The 21,304-nt window shown below is 43.8% G+C and overlaps 1 protein-coding gene and 11 non-coding genes across 12 annotated transcripts in view; all 12 read right to left on the bottom strand.

The window, feature by feature from the left end:
- The window catches only part of npffr2a (neuropeptide FF receptor 2a), a 100,119-nt gene that overhangs the window by 9,196 nt on the left and 69,619 nt on the right, over positions 1 to 21,304 (bottom strand). The gene's annotated exons all lie outside the window — the stretch shown is intronic.
- trnae-uuc (transfer RNA glutamic acid (anticodon UUC)) lies at positions 31 to 102 on the bottom strand. The gene has a single exon. It is a non-coding gene; the product is annotated as a tRNA-Glu (tRNA).
- Positions 828 to 899, bottom strand: trnae-uuc (transfer RNA glutamic acid (anticodon UUC)). Its single transcript has one exon. It is a non-coding gene; the product is annotated as a tRNA-Glu (tRNA).
- On the bottom strand, positions 2,420 to 2,491 carry trnae-uuc (transfer RNA glutamic acid (anticodon UUC)). The gene has a single exon. It is a non-coding gene; the product is annotated as a tRNA-Glu (tRNA).
- trnae-uuc (transfer RNA glutamic acid (anticodon UUC)) lies at positions 3,612 to 3,683 on the bottom strand. The gene has a single exon. It is a non-coding gene; the product is annotated as a tRNA-Glu (tRNA).
- On the bottom strand, positions 5,589 to 5,660 carry trnae-uuc (transfer RNA glutamic acid (anticodon UUC)). The gene has a single exon. It is a non-coding gene; the product is annotated as a tRNA-Glu (tRNA).
- Positions 5,988 to 6,059, bottom strand: trnae-uuc (transfer RNA glutamic acid (anticodon UUC)). Its single transcript has one exon. It is a non-coding gene; the product is annotated as a tRNA-Glu (tRNA).
- Positions 6,775 to 6,846, bottom strand: trnae-uuc (transfer RNA glutamic acid (anticodon UUC)). Its single transcript has one exon. It is a non-coding gene; the product is annotated as a tRNA-Glu (tRNA).
- trnae-uuc (transfer RNA glutamic acid (anticodon UUC)) lies at positions 7,174 to 7,245 on the bottom strand. Its single transcript has one exon. It is a non-coding gene; the product is annotated as a tRNA-Glu (tRNA).
- On the bottom strand, positions 9,558 to 9,629 carry trnae-uuc (transfer RNA glutamic acid (anticodon UUC)). The gene has a single exon. It is a non-coding gene; the product is annotated as a tRNA-Glu (tRNA).
- On the bottom strand, positions 12,338 to 12,409 carry trnae-uuc (transfer RNA glutamic acid (anticodon UUC)). Its single transcript has one exon. It is a non-coding gene; the product is annotated as a tRNA-Glu (tRNA).
- Positions 15,898 to 15,969, bottom strand: trnae-uuc (transfer RNA glutamic acid (anticodon UUC)). Its single transcript has one exon. It is a non-coding gene; the product is annotated as a tRNA-Glu (tRNA).

Here is a 21,304-nt window from a genome sequence, read left to right as displayed (position 1 = left end):
GGTTACCTTTGACCAAATATGAAAAGTTAGTTCCCATACCGGGAGCTGAACCCGGGTCGCCTGGGTGAAAACCAGGAATCCTCACCGCTAGACCATATGGGATCCTCCAGCACTTCAGACATTGGCGGGAAATAGGGAATCAAGATTCAAGACTTCTGCTCAAAGGACGCCTTAGGTAGTTAAAGAGAATCTCAAGATGTGAATTCACTGGTGGGCATGAATGTTCCAGTGCTTCAGTTAAAGGTTGCTGTTAGACAATCCAAGCATATAGATCCCACACAACAACAATAAATACCTGGTGACTTTGAAGTTAGGTGCTTAACAAAGTAGTATTTCAGTCAATAGCAGATTGACTGAGTTACTGAGTTATTGCATTGCTTGGCAAGCCTTTCAGTCAAAGGTTGCCTTTGACCAAATATGAAAAGTTAGTTCCCATACCGGGAGTTGATCCCGGGTCGCCTAGGTTAAAACCAGGAATCCTCACCGCTAGACCATATGGGATCCTCTAGTACTTCAGACATTGGCGGGATATAGGGAATCAAGATTCAAAACTTCTGCTCAAAAGACGCCTTAGGTAGTTAGAGAGAATCTCAATATCTAAATTCACCGATGGGCATGAATGTTCCAGTCATTCAGTTAAAGGTCGCTGTTAAACAATCCAAGTATAAGATCCCACACATCAACAATGAATACCTGGTGACTTTGAAGTTAGGTGCTTAACAAAGTAGTAATTCAGTCAATGGCAGATTGTCTGAGTTATTGAGGTATTGCATTGCTTGGCAAGCCTTTCAGTCAAAGGTTGCCTTTGACCAAATATGAAAAGGTAGTTCCCATACCGGGAGTTGAACACAGGGCGCCTGGGTGAAAACCAGGAATCCTCACCACTAGACCATACGGGAGCCTCTAGCACATCAGACATAGGCTGAAAAGTGGGCACCAACATTCAAGGCTTCCGGTCAAAAGATGCCTTAGGTAGGTAAAGAGAATATTTAAGATGTAAATTCACTGGTGGTCATGAATGTTCCAGTCCTTCAGTTAAAGGTTGCTGTTAGACAATCCAAGCATCTAGATCCCACACAACAACAATAAACACCTGGTGACTTTGAACTTAGGTGCTTAACAAAGTAGTATTTCAGTCAATGGCAGATTGTCTGAGTTATATAGGTATTGCATTGTTTGGCAAGCCTTTCAGTCAAAGGTTGCCTTTGACCAAATATGAAAAGTTAGCTCCCATACCAGGAATTGAGACCAGAACACCTGGGTGAGAAACCAGGAATCCTCACCACTAGACCATATGGGAGCATCTGGGATTTTAGACATTGGCTGGAAAAAGGCAAGAATTTAAGGCTTTGGCACAAAATATGCCTTAGGTAGTTAAAGAGAATCTCAAGATGTGAATTCAGCGGTGGGCATGAATGTTCCAGTGCTTCAGTTAAAGGTTGCTGTTAGACAATCCAAGCATCTAGATCCCACACAACAACAATAAATACCTGGTGACTTTGAAGTTAGGTGCTTAACAAAGTAGTAATTCAGTCAACGGCAGATTGTCTGAGTTACTGAGTTTTTGCATTGCTTGGCAAGCCTTTCAGTCAAAGGTTACCTTTGACCAAATATGAAAAATTAGTTCCCATAACGGGAGTTGAACTCGAACCGCCTGGGTGAAAACCAGGAATCGTCACCGCTAGACCATATGGGATCCTCTAGCACTTCAGACATTGGCGGGAAATAGGAAATCAAGATCCAAAGCTTCTGTTCAAAAGACGCCTTAGGTAGTTAAAGAGAATCTCAATATCTAAATTCACTGATGGGCATGAACGTTCCAGTCTTTCAGTTAAAGGTCAATGTTAGACAATCCAAGTATAAGATCCCACACATCAACAATTAATACCTGGTGACTTTGTAGTTAGGTGCTTAACAAAGTAGTAATTCAGTCAATGACAGATTGTCTGAGTTATTGAGGTATTGCATTGTTTGGCAAGCCTTTCAGTCAAAAGTTGCCTTTGACCAAATAAGAAAAGTTAGTTCCCATACCAGTATTGAACCTCGGGCCACCTGGGTGAATACCAGGAATCCTTACCGGGAGACCATATGGGAGACTCTGGAAATTAAGACATTGGTGGGAAAAAGGCACCAACATTCAAGGCTTCCGTGCAAAATATGCCTTAGGTAGTTCAAGAGAATCTCAAGATTTAAAATCACTGGTGGGCATGAAAGTTCCAGTCCTTCAGTTAAAGGTTGCTGTTAGACAATCCAAGTATAAGATCCCACACATCAACAAAAAATACCTGGTGACTTTGAAGTTAGGTGCTTAACAAATTAGTAATTCAGTCAATGGCAGATTGTCTGAGTTACTGAGTTATTGCATTGCTTGGCAAGCCTTTCAGTCAAAGGTTACCTTTGACCAAATATAAAATATAAGTTCCCATACCGGGAGTTGAACCCGGGCCGCCTGGGTGAAAACCAGGAATCCTCACCGCTAGACCATATGGGATCCTCTAGCACTTCAGACATTGGCGGGAAATAGGGAATCAGGATTCAAAGCTTCTGCTCAAAAGACGCCTTAGGTAGTTAAAAATAATCTCAATATCTAAATTCACCGATGGGCATGAACGTTCCAGTCTTTCATTAAAAGGTCGCTGTTAGACAATCCAAGCATCTAGATCCCACACATCAACAATAAATACCTGGTGACTTTGAAGTTAGGTGCTTAACAAAGTAGTATTTCAGTCAATGACAGATTGTCTGAGTTATTGAGGTATTGCATTGTTTGGCAAGCCTTTCAGTCAAAGGTTACCATTGACCAAATATGAAAAGTTAGTTCCCATACCAGGAGTAGGACCCAGGCCACCTGGGTGAACACCAGGAATCGTCACCACTTGACCATATGGGAGCGTCTGGGTATTCAGACATTGGCGGGGAAAAGGCACCAACATTCAAGCCTTCCTTGCAAAATATGCCTTAGGTAGTTAAAGAGAATCTCAAGATGTAAATTCACCGGTGGGCATGAATGTTCCAGTCCTCAGTTAAAGGTTGTTGTTAGACAATCCAAGTATAAGATCCCACACATCAACAATGAATACCTGGTGACTTTGAAGTTAGGTGCTTAACAAAATACTAATTCAGTCCAAGGAAGATTGTCTGAGTTACTGAGTTATTGCATTGTTTGGAAAGCCTTTCAGTCAAAGGTTGCCTTTGGGCAAATATGAAAAGTTAGTTTCCATACCAGGAGTTGAACCTGAGCCACCTGGGTGAATACCAGGAATCCTCACCGCTAGACCACACGGGAGTAGCTGTGAATTTAGAAATTGGCGGGAAAAAGGCACCAACATTCAAGACTCCCGCACAAAATATGCCTTAGGTAGTTAAAGAGAATCTCAAGATGTAAATTCACCGGTGGGCATGAATGTTCCAGTCCTCAGTTAAAGATCGCTGTTAGACAATCCAAGAATATAGATCCCACACATCAACAATGAATACCTGGTGACTTTGAAGTTAGGTGCTTAACAAAGTAGTAATTCAGTAAATGGCAGATTGTCTGAGTTACTGAGTTATTGCATTGCTTGGCAAGCCTTTCAGTCAAAGTTTACCTTTGACCAAATCGGAAAAGTTTGTTCCCATACCGGGAGTTGAACCCGGGCCGCCTGGGTGAAAACCAGGAATCCTCACCGCTAGACCATATGGGATCCTCTAGCACTTCAGACATTGGCGGGAAATACGAAATAGAGATCCAAAGCTTCTGTTCAAAAGACGCCTTAGGTAGTTAAAGAGAATCTCAATATCTAAATTCACTGATGGGCATGAACGTTCCAGTCTTTCAGTTAAAGGTCAATGTTAGACAATCCAAGTATAAGATCCCACACATCAACAATTAATACCTGGTGACTTTGAAGTTAGGTGCTTAACAAAGTAGTAATTCAGTCAATGACAGATTGTCTGAGTTATTGAGGTATTGCATTGTTTGGCAAGCCTTTCAGTCAAAGGTTGCCTTTGACCAAATATGAAAAGTGAGTTCCCATACCAGGAGTTGAAACCAGGACACCTGGGTGAAAACCAGGAATCCTCACCACTAGACCATATGGGAGAATCTGGGATTTCAGACATTGACGGGAAAAAGGCAAGAATTTAAGGCTTCGGCACAAAATGTGCCTTAGGTAGTTAAAGAGAATCTCAAGATGTAAATTCACTGGTGGGCATAAATGTTCCATTCCTTCAGTTAAAGGTTGCTGTTAGACCATTCAAGCATATAGATCCCACACATCAAACAATAAATACCTGGTGACTTTGAAATTAGGTGCTCAACAAAGTAGTAATTCAGTCAATGGCAGATTGTCTGAGTTATATAAGTATTGCATTGTTTGGCAAGCCTTTCAGTCAAAGGTTGCCTTTGACCAAATATGAAAAGTTAGTTCCCATACCAGGAGTAGAACCCAGGCCACCTGGGTGAACACCAGGAATCCTTTCCACTTGACCATATATGAGCATTTGGGTATTCAGACATTGGCGGGGAAAAGGCACCAACATTCAAGGCTTCCTTGCAAAATATGCCTTAGGTAGTTAAAGAGAATCTCAAGATGTAAATTCACCAGTGGGCATGAATGTTCCAGTCCTCAGTTAAAAGTTGCTGTTAGACAATCCAAGCATATACATACCACATATCAACAATGACTTTGAAGTTAGGTGCTTAACAAAGTAGTATTTCAGTCAATAGCAGATTGTCTGAGTGATTGAGGTATTGCATTGTTTGGCAAGCCTTTCAGTCAAAGATTACCTTTGACCAAATGTGAAAAGTTAGTTCACATACCGGGAGTTGAACCCAGGCCGCCTGGGTAAAAATAAGGAATCCTCACCGCTAGACCATATGGGAGAATTTGGAAACTTAGACATTTGCGGGAAAAAGGCACCAACATCCAAGGCTTCCGCGCGAAATATGCCTTTGGGTGGTTGAAGATAATCTCAAGATGTAAATTCACTGGTGGGCATAAATGTTCCAGTCCTTCAGTTAAAGGTTGCTGTTAGACAATCCAAGCATCTAGATCCCACACAACAACAATAAATACCTGGTGACTTTGAAGTTAGGTGCTTAACAAAGTAGTATTTCAGTCAATGGCAGATTGTCTGAGTTATTGAGGTATTGCATTGTTTGGCAAGCCTTTCAGTCAAAGGTTACCTTTGACCAAATATGAAAAGTTAGTTCCCATACCAGGAGTAGGACCCAGGCCCCCTGGGTGAACACCAGGAATTGTCACCACTTGACCATATGGGAGCTTTTGGGTATTCAGACATTGGCGGGGAAAAGGCACCAACATTCAAGACTTCCTTGCAAAATATATCTTAGGTAGTTAAAGAGAATCTCAAGATGTAAATTCACCGGTGGGCATGAATGTTCCAGTCCTCAGTTAAAGGTTGTTGTTAGACAATCCAAGCATATAGCTCCCACACATCAACAATGAATACCTGGTGACTTTTAAGTTAGGTGCTTAACAAAATAATAATTCAGTCCAAGGAAGATTGTCTGAGTTACTGAGTTATTGCATTGTTTGGAAAGCCTTTCAGTCAAAGGTTACCTTTGGGCATATATGAAAAGTTAGTTCCCATACCGGGAGTTGAACCCGGGCCGCCTGGGTGAAAACCAGGAATCCTCACCGCTAGACCATATGGGATCCTCCAGCACTTCAGACAATGGCGGGAAATAGGGAATCAAGATTCAAAGCTTCTGCTCAAAAGACGCCTTAGGTAGTTAAAAAGAATCTCAATATCTAAATTCACCGATGGGCATGAACGTTCCAGTCTTTCAGTTAAAGGTCGCTGTTAAACAATCCAAGTATATAGATACCACACATCAACAATGAATACCTGGTGACTTTGAAGTTAGGTGCATATCAAAGTAGTATTTCAGTCAATGGCAGATTGTCTGAGTTACTGAGTTATTGCATTGTTTGGCAAGCCTTTCAGTCAAAGGTTACCTTTGACCAAATATGAAAAGTTAGTTCCCATACCGGGAGTTGAACCCGGGCCGCCTGGGTGAAAACCAGGAATCCTCACCGCTAGACCATATGGGAGCCTCTAGCAAATCAGACATAGGCTGAAAAGTGGGCACCAACATTCAAGGCTTCCGGTCAAAAGATGCCTTAGGTAGGTAAAGAGAATATTTAAGATGTAAATTCACCGGTGGGCATGAATGTTCCAGTCCTTCAGTTAAAGGTTGCTGTTAGACAATCCAAGCATCTAGATCCCACACAACAACAATAAACACCTGGTGACTTTGAACTTAGGTGCTTAACAAAATAGTATTTCAGTCAATGGCAGATTGTCTGAGTTATATAAGTATTGCATTTTTGGCAAGCCTTTCAGTCAAAGGTTGCCTTTGACCAAATATGAAAAGTTAGCTCCCATACCAGGAATTGAGACCAGAACACCTGGGTGAGAAACCAGGAATCCTCACCACTAGACCATATGGGAGCATCTGACATTGGCTGGATAAAGGCAAGAATTTAAGGCGTTGGCACAAAATATGCCTTAGGTAGTTAAAGAGAATCTCAAGATGTGAATTCACCGGTGGGCATGAATGTTCCAGTGCTTCAGTTAAAGGTTGCTGTTAGACAATCCAAGCATCTAGATCCCACATAACAACAATAAATACCTGGTGACTTTGAAGTTAGGTGCTTAACAAAGTAGTAATTCAGTCAATGGCAGATTGTCTGAGTTACTGAGTTATTGCATTGTTTGGCAAGCCTTTCAGTCAAAGGTTACCTTTGACCAGATATGAAAAGTAAGTTCCCATACCGGGAGTTAAACCCGGGCCGCCTGGGTGAAAACCAGGAATCCTCACCGCTAGACCATATGGGATCCTCGAGCACTTCAGACATTGGCGGGAAATAGGAAATCAAGATCCAAAGCTTCTGTTCAAAAGACGCCTTAGGTAGTTAAAGAGAATCTCAATATCTAAATTCACCGGTGGGCATGAATGTTCCAGTGCTTCAGTTAAAGGTTGCTGTTAGACAATCCAAGCATCTAGATCCCACATAACAACAATAAATACCTGGTGACTTTGAAGTTAGGTGCTTAACAAAGTAGTAATTCAGTCAATGGCAGATTGTCTGAGTTACTGAGTTATTGCATTGCTTGGCAAGCCTTTCAGTCAAAGGTTACCTTTGACCAGATATGAAAAGTAAGTTCCCATACCGGGAGTTAAACCCAGGCCGCCTGGGTGAAAACCAGGAATCCTCACCGCTAGACCATATGGGACCCTCGAGCACTTCAGACATTGGCGGGAAATAGGAAATCAAGATCCAAAGCTTCTGTTCAAAAGACGCCTTAGGTAGTTAAAGAGAATCTCAATATCTAAATTCACTGGTGGGCATGAATGTTCCAGTGCTTCAGTTAAAGGTTGCTGTTAGACAATCCAAGCATCTAGATCCCACATAACAACAATAAATACCTGGTGACTTTGAAGTTAGGTGCTTAACAAAGTAGTAATTCAGTCAATGGCAGATTGTCCGAGTTACTGAGTTATTGCATTGCTTGGCAAGCCTTTCAGTCAAAGGTTGCCTTTGACCCAATATGAAAAGGTAGTTCCCATACCAAGAGTTGAACCCTGGCCACCTGGGTGAAAACCAGGAATCCTCACCACTAGACTATATGGGAGGACCTGAGATTTCAAACATTGGCGGCAAAGAGGGAATCAAGATTCAAGGCTTCCGCTCAAAATGTGCCTTAGGTAGTAGTAAAAGAGATTCTCAGGATGTAAATTTACCGGTGGGCATGAATGTTCCAGTCCTTCAGTTAAAGATCGCTGTTAGACAATCCAAGTATATAGATCCCACACATCAACAAAAAATACCTGGTGACTTTGAAGTTAGGTGCTTATCAAAGTAGTATTTCAGTCAATGGCAGAATGACTGAGTTATGAAGGTATTGCATTGTTTGGCAAGCCTTTCAGTCAAAGGTTGCCTTAGACCAAATACAAAAAGTTAATATCCATAAGCAGTTGAAGCCAGGCCGCCGGGGAGAAAACCAGGAATCCTCACCGCTAGACCATATGGGAGCTTCTGTCCACTCAGACATTGGCAGGAAAAAAGGCACCAACATTCAAGGCTTCCGCTCAAAAGATGCCTTAGGTAGTTGAAGAGAATCTCAATATCTAAATTCACCGATGGGCATGAACGTTCCAGTCTTTCAGTTAAAGGTCAATGTTAGACAATCCAAGTATAAGATCCCACACATCAACAATTAATACCTGGTGACTTTGAAGTTAGGTGCTTAACAAAGTAGTAATTCAGTCAATGACAGATTGTCTGAGTTATTGAGGTATTGCATTGTTTGGCAAGCCTCTCAGTCAAAGGTTGCCTTTGACCAAATATGAAAAGTTAGAATCCATAACCGATTGAACCCAGGCCGCCGAGGTGAAAACCAGGAATCCTCAGCGCTAGACCATATGGGCACATCTGGTTAGCCAGACTCTGGTGTGAAGAAAGGCACCAACATTCAAGGCTTCCGCTCAAAATATGCCTTAGGTAGTTAAAGTGAATCTCAAGATGTAAATTCACTGGTGGGCATGAATATTCCACTCCTTCAGTTAAGGGTTGCTGTTAGACAATCCAAGCATATAGATCCCACACATCAACAAAAAATACCTGGTGACTTTGAAGTTAGGTGCATATCAAAGTAGTATTTCAGTCAATGGCAGATTGTCTGAGTTATTGAGGTATTGCATTGTTTGGCAAGCCTTTCAGTCAAAAGTTGCCTTTGACCAAATAAGAAAAGTTAGTTCCCATACCAGGATTGAACCCGGGACACCTAGGTGAACACCAGGAATCCTCACCACTAGACCATATGGGAGAATCTGGGGATTCAGACATTGGCGCAAAAAATGCCAAAATTCAAGGCTTCCGCACAAAATATGCCTTAGGTAGTTAAAGAGAATCTCAAGATGTAAATTCACTGGTGGGCATGAATATTCCACTCCTTCAGTTAAAGGTTGCTGTTAGACAATCCAAGCATCTAGATCCCACACATCAACAAAAAATACCTGGTGACTTTGAAGTTAGGTGCTTATCAAAGTAGTATTTCAGTCAATGGCAGATTGTCTGAGTTATTGAGGTATTGCATTGTTTGGCAAGCCTTTCAGTCAAAAGTTGCCTTTGACCAAATAAGAAAAGTTAGTTCCCATACCAGGATTGAACCCGGGACACCTAGGTGAACACCAGGAATCCTCACCACTAGACCATATGGGAGAATCTGGGGTTTCAGACATTGGCGCAAAAAAGGCCAAAATTCAAGGCTTCCACACAAAATATGCCTTAGGTAGTTAAAGAGAATCTCAAGATGTAAATTCACCGGTGGGCATGAATCTTCCAGTCCTTCAGTTAAAGGTTGCTGTTAGACAATCCAAGCATCTAGATCCCACACAACAACAATAAATACCTGGTGACTTTGAAGTTAGGTGCTTAAAAAAGTAGCAATTCAGTCAATGGCAGATTGTCTGAGTTACTGAGTTATTGCATTGCTTGGCAAGCCTTTCAGTCAAAGGTTACCTTTGACCAAATATGAAAAATTAGTTCCCATACCGGGAGTTGAACCCGGACCGCCTGGGTGAAAACCAGGAATCCTCACCCCTAGACCATATGGGATCCTCTAGCACTTCAGACATTGGCGGGAAATAGGGAATCAAGATTCAAAGCTTCTGCTCAAAAGACGCCTTAGGTAGTTAAAGAGAATCTCAATATCTAAATTCACCGTTCGGCATGAACGTTCCAGTCTTTCAGTTAAAGGTCAATGTTAGACAATCCAAATATAAGATCCCACACATCAACAATGAATACCTGGTGACTTTGAAGTTAGGTGCTTAACAAAGTAGTAATTCAGTCAATGACAGATTGTCTGAGTTATTGAGGTATTGCATTGTTTGGCAAGCCTTTCAGTCAAAGGTTGCCTTTGACCAAATATGAAAAGTTAGAATCCATAACCGATTGAACCCCGGCCGCCGAGGTGAAAACCAGGAATCCTCAGCGCTAGACCATATGGGCACATCTGGTTAGCCAGACTCTGGTGTGAAGAAAGGCACCAACATTCAAGGCTTCCGCTCAAAATATGCCTTAGGTAGTTAAAGTGAATCTCAAGATGTAAATTCACTGGTGGGCATGAATCTTCCAGTCCTTCAGTTAAAGGTTGCTGTTAGACAATCCAAGCATCTAGATCCCACACATCAACAATAAATACCTGGTGACTTTGAAGTTAGGTGCATATCAAAGTAGTATTTCAGTCAATGGCAGATTGACTGAGTTATTGAGGTATTGCATTGTTTGGCAAGCCCCTCAGTCAAAAGTTGCCTTTGACCAAATAAGAAAAGTTAGTTCCCATACCAGGATTGAACCCGGGACACCTAGGTGAACACCAGGAATCCTCACCGCTAGACCATATGGGAGCCTCTAGGGCATCAGACATAGGCTGAAAAGTGGGCACCAACATTCAAGGCTTCCGGTCAAAAGATGCCTTAGGTAGGTAAAGAGAATATTTAAGATGTAAATTCACTGGTGGTCATGAATGTTCCAGTCCTTCAGTTAAAGGTTGCTGTTAGACAATCCAAGCATCTAGATCCCACACATCAACAATGAATACCTGGTGACTTTGAAGTTAGGTGCTCAACAAAGTAGTATTTCAGTCAATGGTAGATTGTCTGAGTTACTGAGTTATTGCATTGCTTGGCAAGCCTTCCGGTCAAATGTTGCCTTTGATCAAATATGAAAAGTTAGTTTCCATACCAGGAGTTGAAACCAGGACACCTAGGTGAACACCAGGAATCCTCACCACTAGACCATATGGGAGAATATGGAGTCTCAGACATTGGCGCAAAAAAGGTCAAAATTCAAGGCTTCCGCACAAAATATGCCTTAGGTAGTTAAAGAGAATCTCAAGATGTAAATTCACTGGTGGGCATGAATCTTCCATTCCTTCAGTTAAAGGTTGTTGTTAGACAATCCAAGCATTTGGATCCCACACAACAACAATAAATACCTGGTGACTTTGAAGTTAGGTGCTTAACAAAGTAGTAACTCAGTCAATGGCAGATTGTCTGAGTTACTGAGTTATTGCATTGCTTGGCAAGCCTTTCAGTCAAAGGTTGCCTTTGACCAAATATGAAAAGTTAGTTTCCATAACAGGAGTTGAACCTGAGCCACCTGGGTGAATACCAGGAATCCTCACCGCTAGACCACACGGGAGTACCTGTGAATTTAGAAATTGGCGGGAAAAAGGCACCAACATTCAAGACTTCCGCACAAAATATGCCTTAGGTAGTTAAAGAGAATCTCAAGATGTAAATTCATTGGTAGGCATGAATGTTCCAGTCCTTCAGTTAAAGATCGCTGTTAGACAATCCAAGCATCTAGATCCCACACAACAACAATGAATACCTGGTGACTTTGAAATTAGGTGCTTAACAAAGTAGTAATTCAGTCAATGACAGATTGTCTGAGTTATTGAGTTATTGCATTGTTTGGCATGCCTTTCAGTCAAAGGTTGCCTTTGACCAAATATGAAAAGTTAGAATCCATAACCGATTGAACCCAGGCCGCCGAGGTGAAAACCAGGAATCCTCAGCGCTAGACCATATGGGCACACCTGGTTAGCCAGACTCTGGTGTGAAGAAAGGCACCAACATTCAAGGCTTCCGCTCAAAATGTGCCTTAGGTAGTTAAAGTGAATCTCAATATCTAAATTCACTGGTGGGCATGAATATTCCACTCCTTCAGTTAAAGATCGCTGTTAGACAATCCAAGTATATAGATCCCACACATCAACAAAAAATACCTGGTGACTTTGAAGTTAGGTGCATATCAAAGTAGTATTTCAGTCAATGGCAGATTGACTGAGTTACTGAGGTATTGCATTGTTTGGCAAGCCCCTCAGTCAAAAGTTGCCTTTGACCAAATAAGAAAAGTTAGTTCCCATACCAGGATTGAACCCGGGACACCTAGGTGAACACCAGGAATCCTCACCACTAGACCATATGGGAGAATCTGGGGTTTCAGACATTGGCGCAAAAAAGGCCAAAATTCAAGGCTTCCGCACAAAATATGCCTTAGGTAGTTAAAAAGAATCTCAATATCTAAATTCACCGGTGGGCATGAATCTTCCAGTCCTTCAGTTAAAGGTTGCTGTTAGACAATCCCAACATCTAGATCCCACACAACAACAATAAATACCTGGTGACTTTGAAGTTAGGTGCTTAACAAAGTAGTGTTTTAGTCAATGGCAGATTGTCTGAGTTACTGAGTTATTGCATTGCTTGGCAAGCCTTTCAGCCAAAGGTTGTCTTTGACCAAATCTGAAAATCTAGTTCCCATACCGGGAGTTGAACCCGGGCCGCCTGGGTGAAAACCAGGAATCCTCACCGCTAGACCATATGGGAGCCTCTCGGGCTTCAGACATAGGCTGAAAAGAGGGCACCAACATTCAAGGATTCCGGTCAAAAGATGCCTTAGGTAGATAAAGAGAATATATAAGATGGAAATTCACTGATGGGCATGACAATCCAAGTTTGTAAATCCCACACATCAACAATGAAAACCTGGTGACTCTTAAGTCAGGTACTTAACAAAGTGGTAACTCAAACAACGGCAGGTTGTGAGCATTACCTGGCAAGCCTGTCAGTTAGAGGTTACCTTAGACCAGGGTTGTCAAACTCAAGTGCAGAGTGGGCCAAAATGTAAAACTGAACAAAGTCGCGGGCCAAGGTTGAACAAATGAACCTTTTAATAGGGACCCAAACAAGTTTTGCATTGAATATTGAACAAGCAAGGCTTATATATGTTAATAGTGACATGCAAAATCGAGTTTCCAATAATAATATTACTAATAAAAAAATATAAATGGCATATTAAACACAATTTTAATAAAAATTGAATGCCTCTTTTCTATTTGCGGCCTTCTGAGGTAAATATCTAAATAAACTTTTTCCACAGGCTAACAATACATTTGAAAATAAAATAACGATAATGAATGAATCAAACAGTCAAGCCATGAAGTAGCAAGATAAAGTGCATGAAAAAAAATGTTAATTATTGCTCAGTTTTCTACACTGCTTTGCTTTAACACCGACAATGGAACAAGCAACGCTTATACAACTTAATAGTACAAAATCGACTTTCGAAAAACTAATTAAAAAACATCAATGGTATATTAAATAAAATGCAAATAAAAAATCTATTTGCAGCCTTCTGGGGGCTAATACATTTGGGGTGGGGGGGGGGTGTTGGTAGCAGGGGGGGGGGGGTAATGTAGCATCCCGGAAGAGTTAGTGCTGCAAGGGTTCTGGGTATTTGTTCTGTTGTGTTTATGTTGTTGATCTGCCGTTTCTTTTCTTTTTCTTCTATGTCCCACTCTCCCTTGTGGAGGGGGTCCGGTCCGATCCGGTGGCCATGTACTGCTTGCCTGTGTATCGGCTGGGGACATCTCTGCGCTGCTGATCCGCCTCCGCTTGGGATGGTTTCCTGCTGGCTCCGCTGTGAACGGGACTCTCGCTGCTGTGTTGGATCCGCTTTGGACTGGACTCTCCATTATAGATTGAACTTTCACAGTATCATGTTAGACCCGCTCGACATCCATTGCTTTCCTCCTCTCCAAGGTTCTCATAGTCATCATTATCACCGACGTCCCACTGGGTGTGAGTTTTCCTCGCCCTTATGTGGGTCTACCGAGGATGTCGTAGTGGTTTGTGCAGCCCTTTGAGACACTAGTGATTTAGGGCTATATAAGTAAACATTGATTGATTGATTGATTGTTACGGTGCGGATGTTCTCCCGAAATGTGTTTTGTCATTCTTGTTTGGCGTGGGCTCATAATGTGGCGCATATTTGTAACAGTGTTAAAGTTGTTTATAGGGCCACCCTCAGTGTGACCTGTATGGCTGTTGACCAAGTATGCCTTGCCTTCACTTATGTGATGGGTCAGGCACGCTGTTTGTAAAGAGGAAAAGCAGTACCTTTAAGCCACGGCTCCAATATTGTTGTCCGGGTGCAAATCGGGAGAAATTCAGGAGAATGATTGGCCCCGGGAGATTTTCGGGAGGGGCACTGAAATCCGGTAGTCTCCCAGGAAAATCGTGTGGGTTGGCAAGTATGAGTATTAGCGGCACCGCCGCTGTATAATACCGGCGGGCCAGCTCTAATGTTGATTTGATATTGCCTCAAGGGCCAAATTAAATTACACGGTGGGCCAGAGTTTGACACCCATGCCTTAGACCAGGGGTCGGGAACCTTTTTGGCTGAGGGAGCCATGAAAGCCAAATATTTCAAAATGTATTTCAGTGAGAGCCACATCATATTTTTTAACACTGAATACAACTAAATGTGTGCATTTTTAAGTAAGACCAACATTTTTAGAGTATAATAAGACTTTTATTCTTTTTAATAACGTTGTTATTCTGAAGCTAACCAATAATAAATAAAATGTCACGTCTGTTGATCATGTTTTTGTTTGGCCATGTGCTGTTTGTCCTTTGGACTCTTTAAGTTCCTGTTTTTTTCCCACTCCCTTGTCTGGTTTCCTTGGTTACTCATTTTGTCCACCTGTCTCTGGTGGACAAAATGCCCGCTCACCTGCTTCCCGAGCACTAATCAGAGGCAGTATTTAAGCTCGTCTTTGCCAGTCAATGTGATCTTTTCTTGCTCTGTGCTGACTTGTTTCATGCCTTGCCATAGTTTCGTGCTTCATGCCGTGCCAAGTAAGTTTTGTTTGATTTATGTTCATGGTCTGTTTATGCGTTAGCTTTGTTCCTTAGCCCAAGTTGTGCCTCCACTGTGAGAGATTTTTGTTCGTATCTTTTTTTAGTTTAAATTAAATCCTGTTTTCACCTAAATGCCATGTCCCGAGTAGTCCGTCTGCCTTCCTGGGGAAACGACCCTGCAGCAAGCTGCGACCCCCCCACCCCCCCATCGTGACATAAAATACTACTTACCATTAATGCGACTTCTTGAACAGGTGCGGTAGAAAACGAATGGATGGATTTAAATGCATGAGATTGTGATTCCTAGAGCCCAAAAAAAGTCTGCGGGCTATAGAGCGTTTTCCGTTCGGGCTCCAGTACTCTGGAATGCCCTCCCGGTAACAGTTCGAGATGCTACCTCAGTAGAAGCATTTAAGTCTCACCTTAAAACTCATCTGTATAGCCTTTAAATAGACCTCCTTTTTAGACCAGTTGATCTGCCGCTTCTTTTCTTTCTCCTATGTCCCCCCCTCCCTTGTGGAGGGGGTCCGGTCCGATGACCATGGATGAAGTACTGGCTGTCCAGAGTCAAGACCCAGGGTGGACCGCTCGCCTGTATTGGTTGGGGACGTCTCTACGCTGCTGATCCGCCTCCGCTTGAGATGGTCTCCTGTGGACGGGACTCTCGCTGCTGTCTTGGATCCGCTTGAACTGAACTCTCGCGGCTGTGTTGGAGCCACTATGGATTGAACTTTCACAGTATCATGTTAGACCCGCTTGACATCCATTGCTTTCGGTCCCCTGGAGGGGGGGGGGGTTGCCCACATCTGAGGTCCTCTCCAAGGTTTCTCATAGTCAGCATTGTCACTGGCGTCCCACTGGATGTGAATTCTCCCTGCCCACTGGGTGTGAGTTTTCCTTGCCCTTTTGTGGGTTCTTCCGAGGATGTCGTAGTCGTAATGGTTTGTGCAGTCCTTTGAGACATTTGTGATTTGGGGCTATATAAATAAACATTGAACATTGAACGTTTTATATTTAGCACTGTGATTACCAGCGGAATTATTCATAATTATCGTGTTAAGCAATGTCAGCTAAGATTTATCTGAGAGCCAGAGGCAGTCATCAAAAGAGCCACATCTGGCTCTAGAGCCATAGGTTCCCTACCCCTGCCTTAGACCAACATGAAAATTTAGTTCCCATACCGGGAGTTGAACCCGGGCCACCTGGGTGAAAACCAGGAATCCTCACCGCTAGACCATATGGGATGTTGGTGACTCTCAGACTTTGGCTCAAAAGAGGGCACCAACATTCAATCAACGTTTATTTATATAGGCCCAAATCACAAATGTCTCAAAGGACTGCACAAATCATTACGACTACAACATCCTCGGAAGAACCCACAAAAGGGCTAGGAAAACTCACACCCAGTGGGCAGGGAGAATTCACATCCAGTGGGACGCCAGTGACAATGCTGACTATGAGAAACCTTGGAGAGGACCTCAGATGTGGGCAACCCCCCCCCTAGGGGACCGAAAGCAATGGATGTCGAGCGGGTCTAACATGATACTGTGAAAGTTCAATCCATAGTGGCTCCAACACAGCCGCGGGAGTTCAGTTCAAAGCGGATCCAAGACAGCAGCGAGAGTCCCGTCCACAGGAAACCATCTCAAGCGGATCAGCAGCGTAGAGATGTCCCCAACCGATACAGGCGAGCGGTCCATCCTGGGTCCCGACGAGCGGGATTGAGGGATTTCGGTTAAAAGTACATCTCAAGATATATTGACTTGTGGGCATGAACGGTCCATTCCTTCAGGTAAAGTAAACTGGATACTCATGAAATAAATTTCTTAAAAATCAAACAGGGAAATGTAGTAACAATCAGAATTTACCACTGGACCAGATAAGTAGCAAAAGCTCTACTTCCTGATTACTTCCTGTTTTGTCTTAATGCAGCGTTTCTCAAAGTGTGGAAAAGAGACATGACAGGTGGGGCGCGAGGAACGGGAGGAAATATCACTTAAATTTGTTTTATTTTGATTATATTCTTAGATTTTTGTTTATTTTTTTACTATGCTTTCATTTTCTATACACACTGTAAATCACTTTGTGATTCAGTCTGTGAAATCCATTATATAAATAAATGTAAATTACTTATTTTTCCTCCAGGCTTTAAATTTCTAGGTATTAGCGAAGGTTTGACAGACATAGCAACAGTAACCAATGGGGGCGGGGCTAAGCGGAACAATCTTTCAGGCGGATGGGTAGCAGGCTAATGTGTGGACCAAAAAATACACAAAATGGATACATTTGTGACTCGCACCACAAAGGTCGTCGAGCCAGAGCCAGAGCCAGAGCCAGCGCCTGCAGAGAAACAAAAATCTGACGGGCTTAATCAACCAAAAAGCCAACCGAAAAGAAAATATGATGAAAGGTATTTTGCTCTTGGATTCACGGCGACGGTGGTGGGGGTAGAGGAGGGACCCCTGTGTGTTCTGTGTCTAAAACCGCTAGCAGCAGACAGCATGAGACCCAACCAATTAAAGACGGTGTTAGCTTTCACTGTTATGCTGATGACACCCAACTCTACATGCCCCTAAAGCTGACCAACACCCCGGATTGTAGTCAGCTGGAGGCGTGTCTTAATGAAATTAAACAATGGATGTCCGCTAACTTCTTGCAACTCAACGCCAAAAAAACGGAAATGCTGATTATCGGTCCTGCTAGACACCGAACTCTATTTAATAATACAACTCTAACATTTGACAACCAAACAATTAAACAAGGCGACACGGTAAAGAATCTGGGTATTATCTTCGACCCAACTCTCTCCTTTGAGGCACACATTAAAAGCGTTACTAAAACGGCCTTCTTTCATCTCCGTAATATCGCTAAAATCCGCTCCATTCTGTCCACTAAAGACGCTGAGATCATTATCCATGCGTTTGTTACGTCTCGCCTCGACTACTGTAACGTATTATTTTCGGGTCTCCCCATGTCTAGCATTAAAAGATTACAGTTGGTACAAAATGCGGCTGCTAGACTTTTGACAAGAACAAGAAAGTTTGATCACATTACGCCTGTACTGGCTCACCTGCACTGGCTTCCTGTGCACTTAAGATGTGACTTTAAGGTTTTACTACTTACGTATAAAATACTACACGGTCTAGCTCCATCCTATCTTGCCGATTGTATTGTACCATATGTCCCGGCAAGAAATCTGCCTTCAAAGGACTCCGGCTTATTAGTGATTCCCAAAGCCCAAAAAAAGTCTGCGGGCTATAGAGCGTTTTCCGTTCGGGCTCCAGTACTCTGGAATGCCCTCCCGGTAACAGTTCGAGATGCCACCTCAGTAGAAGCATTTAAGTCTCACCTTAAAACTCATTTGTATACTCTAGCCTTTAAATAGACTCCCTTTTTAGACCAGTTGATCTGCCGTTTCTTTTCTTTTTCTTCTATGTCCCACTCTCCCTTGTGGAGGGGGTCCGGTCCGATCCGGTGGCCATGTACTGCTTGCCTGTGTATCGGCTGGGGACATCTCTGCGCTGCTGATCCGCATCCGCTTGGGATGGTTTCCTGCTGGCTCCGCTATGAACGGGACTCCCGCTGCTGTGTTGGATCCACTTTGGACTGGACTCTCGCGACTGTGTTGGATCCATTGTGGATTGAACTTTCACAGTATCATGTTAGACCCGCTCGACATCCATTGCTTTCCTCCTCTCCAAGGTTCTCATAGTCGTCATTGTCACCGACGTCCCACTGGGTGTGAGTTTTCCTTGCCCTTATGTGGGCCTACCGAGGATGTGGTAGTGGTTTGTGCAGCCCTTTGAGACACTAGTGATTTAGGGCTATATAAGTAAACATTGATTGATTGAGTGATCGAATGTATACGAATGTTACTTAATGTTCAATAAGTTTGAAAATGTTAGGCTTGGCATTAGCGTTCTGTTGGGGCGATGGGGACAGATGGGGGCTTGAAAACTCCCCCTTGTCCAAAGTGGGGGATGAAAAAAAAAGTTTGAGAACCACTGCATTTAAGTCTCATCTTAAAACTCATCTGTATACTCTAGCCTTTAAATAGACCTCCTTTTTAGACCAGTTGATCTGCCGCTTCTTTTCTTTCTCCTATGTCCCCCCCTCCCTTGTGGAGGGGGTCCGGTCCGATGACCATGGATGAAGTACTGACTGTCCAGAGTCGAGACCCAGGATGGACCGCTCGTCGGGACCCAGGATGGACCGCTCGCCTGTATCGGTTGGGGACATCTCTACGCTGCTGATCCGCTTGAGATGGTTTCCTGTGGACGGGACTCTCACTGCTGTCTTGGAGTCACTATGGATTGAACTTTCACAGTATCATGTTAGACCCGCTCGACATCCATTGCTTTCGGTCCCCTAGAGGGGGGGGGGGGTTGGCCACATCTGAGGTCCTCTCCAAGGTTTCTCATAGTCAGCATTGTCACTGGCGTCCCACTGAATGTGAATTCTCCCTGCCCACTGGGTGTGAGTTTTCCTTGCCCTTTTGTGGGTTCTTCCGAGGATGTTGTAGTCGTAATGATTTGTGCAGTCCTTTGAGACATTTTTGATTTGGGGCTATATAAATAAACATTGATTGATTGATTGACTGTCTTAATGTGTGAGGTCTGTAACAGCTTAAAAAAAAAAACATCTTAAAGTTTGTATTTGTGTATCAGCCTTTAGGTTCAACATCGGGTATTTACTGGCAAGCCTTTCAGCCTCTGGCTTGCTGCACCTTCACTTTGAAGATTTTTATCAGCGGCTAGGGATTTGCTCCTTAGCCAGTCTGAATGTGATGACACCGAAAAATTCTATCACAGCGAGGGAGAAGGCACTACCTCGACAAAAGCTGATATGGGATTATCCTCACATTGCTAGTTTGTGTTAAGATAGCGGTGACTATGTGAATCCGCTGCTTTTTTTATACCTCAGCACATATTCCAAGACACAAAGTAAAATGAATTTCCTTTTTTTTGTTTTTTGAGAGCACCAACGAGACTTGTTTTCAGAGTTGAAATTGTTGTTGTCATTGGATAAAAACGAGATTGTTGCGGTATTACCCTCTTGTTATGTAGGGACTTTTGTTGAAGCCAGAATGGGTTATTCATGAACTCTGTTTCACTACATGAACGGTTGGCGAAACACGCTGGAGAACCAACCAATAGTTCACACTTATATCTGTCAGTAGCCTTTATATCAGGGGTCTTGAAAACATGCGGCCCGCACCTTGATGTGTAATTTTACTGTGGGTGCGGCCCGAGAGTTCTACATGAATGGCACTTTGCAGCGTCGTATCTGTATACCCTCGACTTGTCCGGGAGACTCCCATTTTATAGTGCCCCTCCAGGGGTAAACCATCCATCCATCCATCATCTTCCGCTCATCCGAGGTCGGGTCGCGGGGGCAGCAGCCTAAGCCGGGAAGCCCAGACTTCCCTCTCCCCAGCCACTTCGTCCAGCTCTTCCCGGGGGATCCCGAGGCGTTCCCAGGCCAGCCGGGAGACATAGTCTTCCCAACGTGTCCTGGGTCTTCCCCGTGGCCTCCTAAAAACTAAAAACGGGAAGCAACAAAAAGCGCGCACAATGGCGGTACAAAAAAACTGGGCTATGAAAAAAAAGATTAGCACAAAGGCTATAAACTACAAGCCCATCCATCCATCCATCTTCTTCCGCTTATCCGAGGTCGGGTCGCTGGGCAGCAGCCTAAGCAGGGAAGCCCAGACTTCCTACTTCGTCTAGCTCTTCCAGGGGGATCCCGAGGCGTTCCCAGGCCAGCCGGAAGACATAGTCTTCCCAACGTGTCCTGGGTCTTCCCCTTGGCCTCCTACCGGTTGGACGTGCCCTAAACACCTCCCTAGGGAGGCGTTCGGGTGGCATCCGGACCAGATGCCCGAGCCACCTCATCTGGCTCCTCTCGACGTGGAGCAGCAGCGGCTTTACTTTGAGTTCCTCCCGGATGGCAGAGCTTCTCACCCTATCTCTAAGGGAGAGCCCCGCCACCCGGCGGAGGAAACTCGTTTCGGCCGCTTGTACCCGTGATCTTATCCTTTCGGTCATGACCTAAAGCTCATGACCATAGGTGAGGATGGGAACGTAGATCGACCGGTAAATTGAGAGCTTTGCCTTCTGGCTCAGCTCCTTCTTCACCACAACGGATCGATACAACGTCCGCATTACTGAAGACGCCGCACCGATCCGCCTGTCAATCTCACGATCCACTCTTCCCTCACTCGTGAACAAGACTCCTAGGGACTTGAACTCCTCCACTTGGGGCAGTGTCTCCTCCCCAACCTGGAGATGGCATTCCACCCTTTTCCGGGCGAGAACCATGGACTCTGACTTGGAGGTACTGATTCTCATTCCGGTCGCTTCACACTCGGCTGCGAACCGATCCAGTGAGAGCTGAAGATCCCGGCCAGATGAAGCCATCAGGACCACATCATCTGCAAAAAGCAGAGACTTAATCCCGCGGCCACCAAACCGGAACCCCTCAACGCCTTGACTGCGCCTAGAAATTCTGTCCATAAAAGTTATGAACAGAATCGGTGACAAAGGACAGCCTTGGCGGAGTCCAACCCTCACTGGAAAC

This window comes from Nerophis ophidion, linkage group LG01 (genome assembly GCF_033978795.1).
Source record: "Nerophis ophidion isolate RoL-2023_Sa linkage group LG01, RoL_Noph_v1.0, whole genome shotgun sequence".
In the NCBI taxonomy this organism is placed as follows: Eukaryota; Metazoa; Chordata; class Actinopteri; order Syngnathiformes; family Syngnathidae; genus Nerophis; species Nerophis ophidion.
Note: the sequence above shows the minus strand (reverse complement) of the source record. Positions and strands in the feature narration are given on the sequence as shown.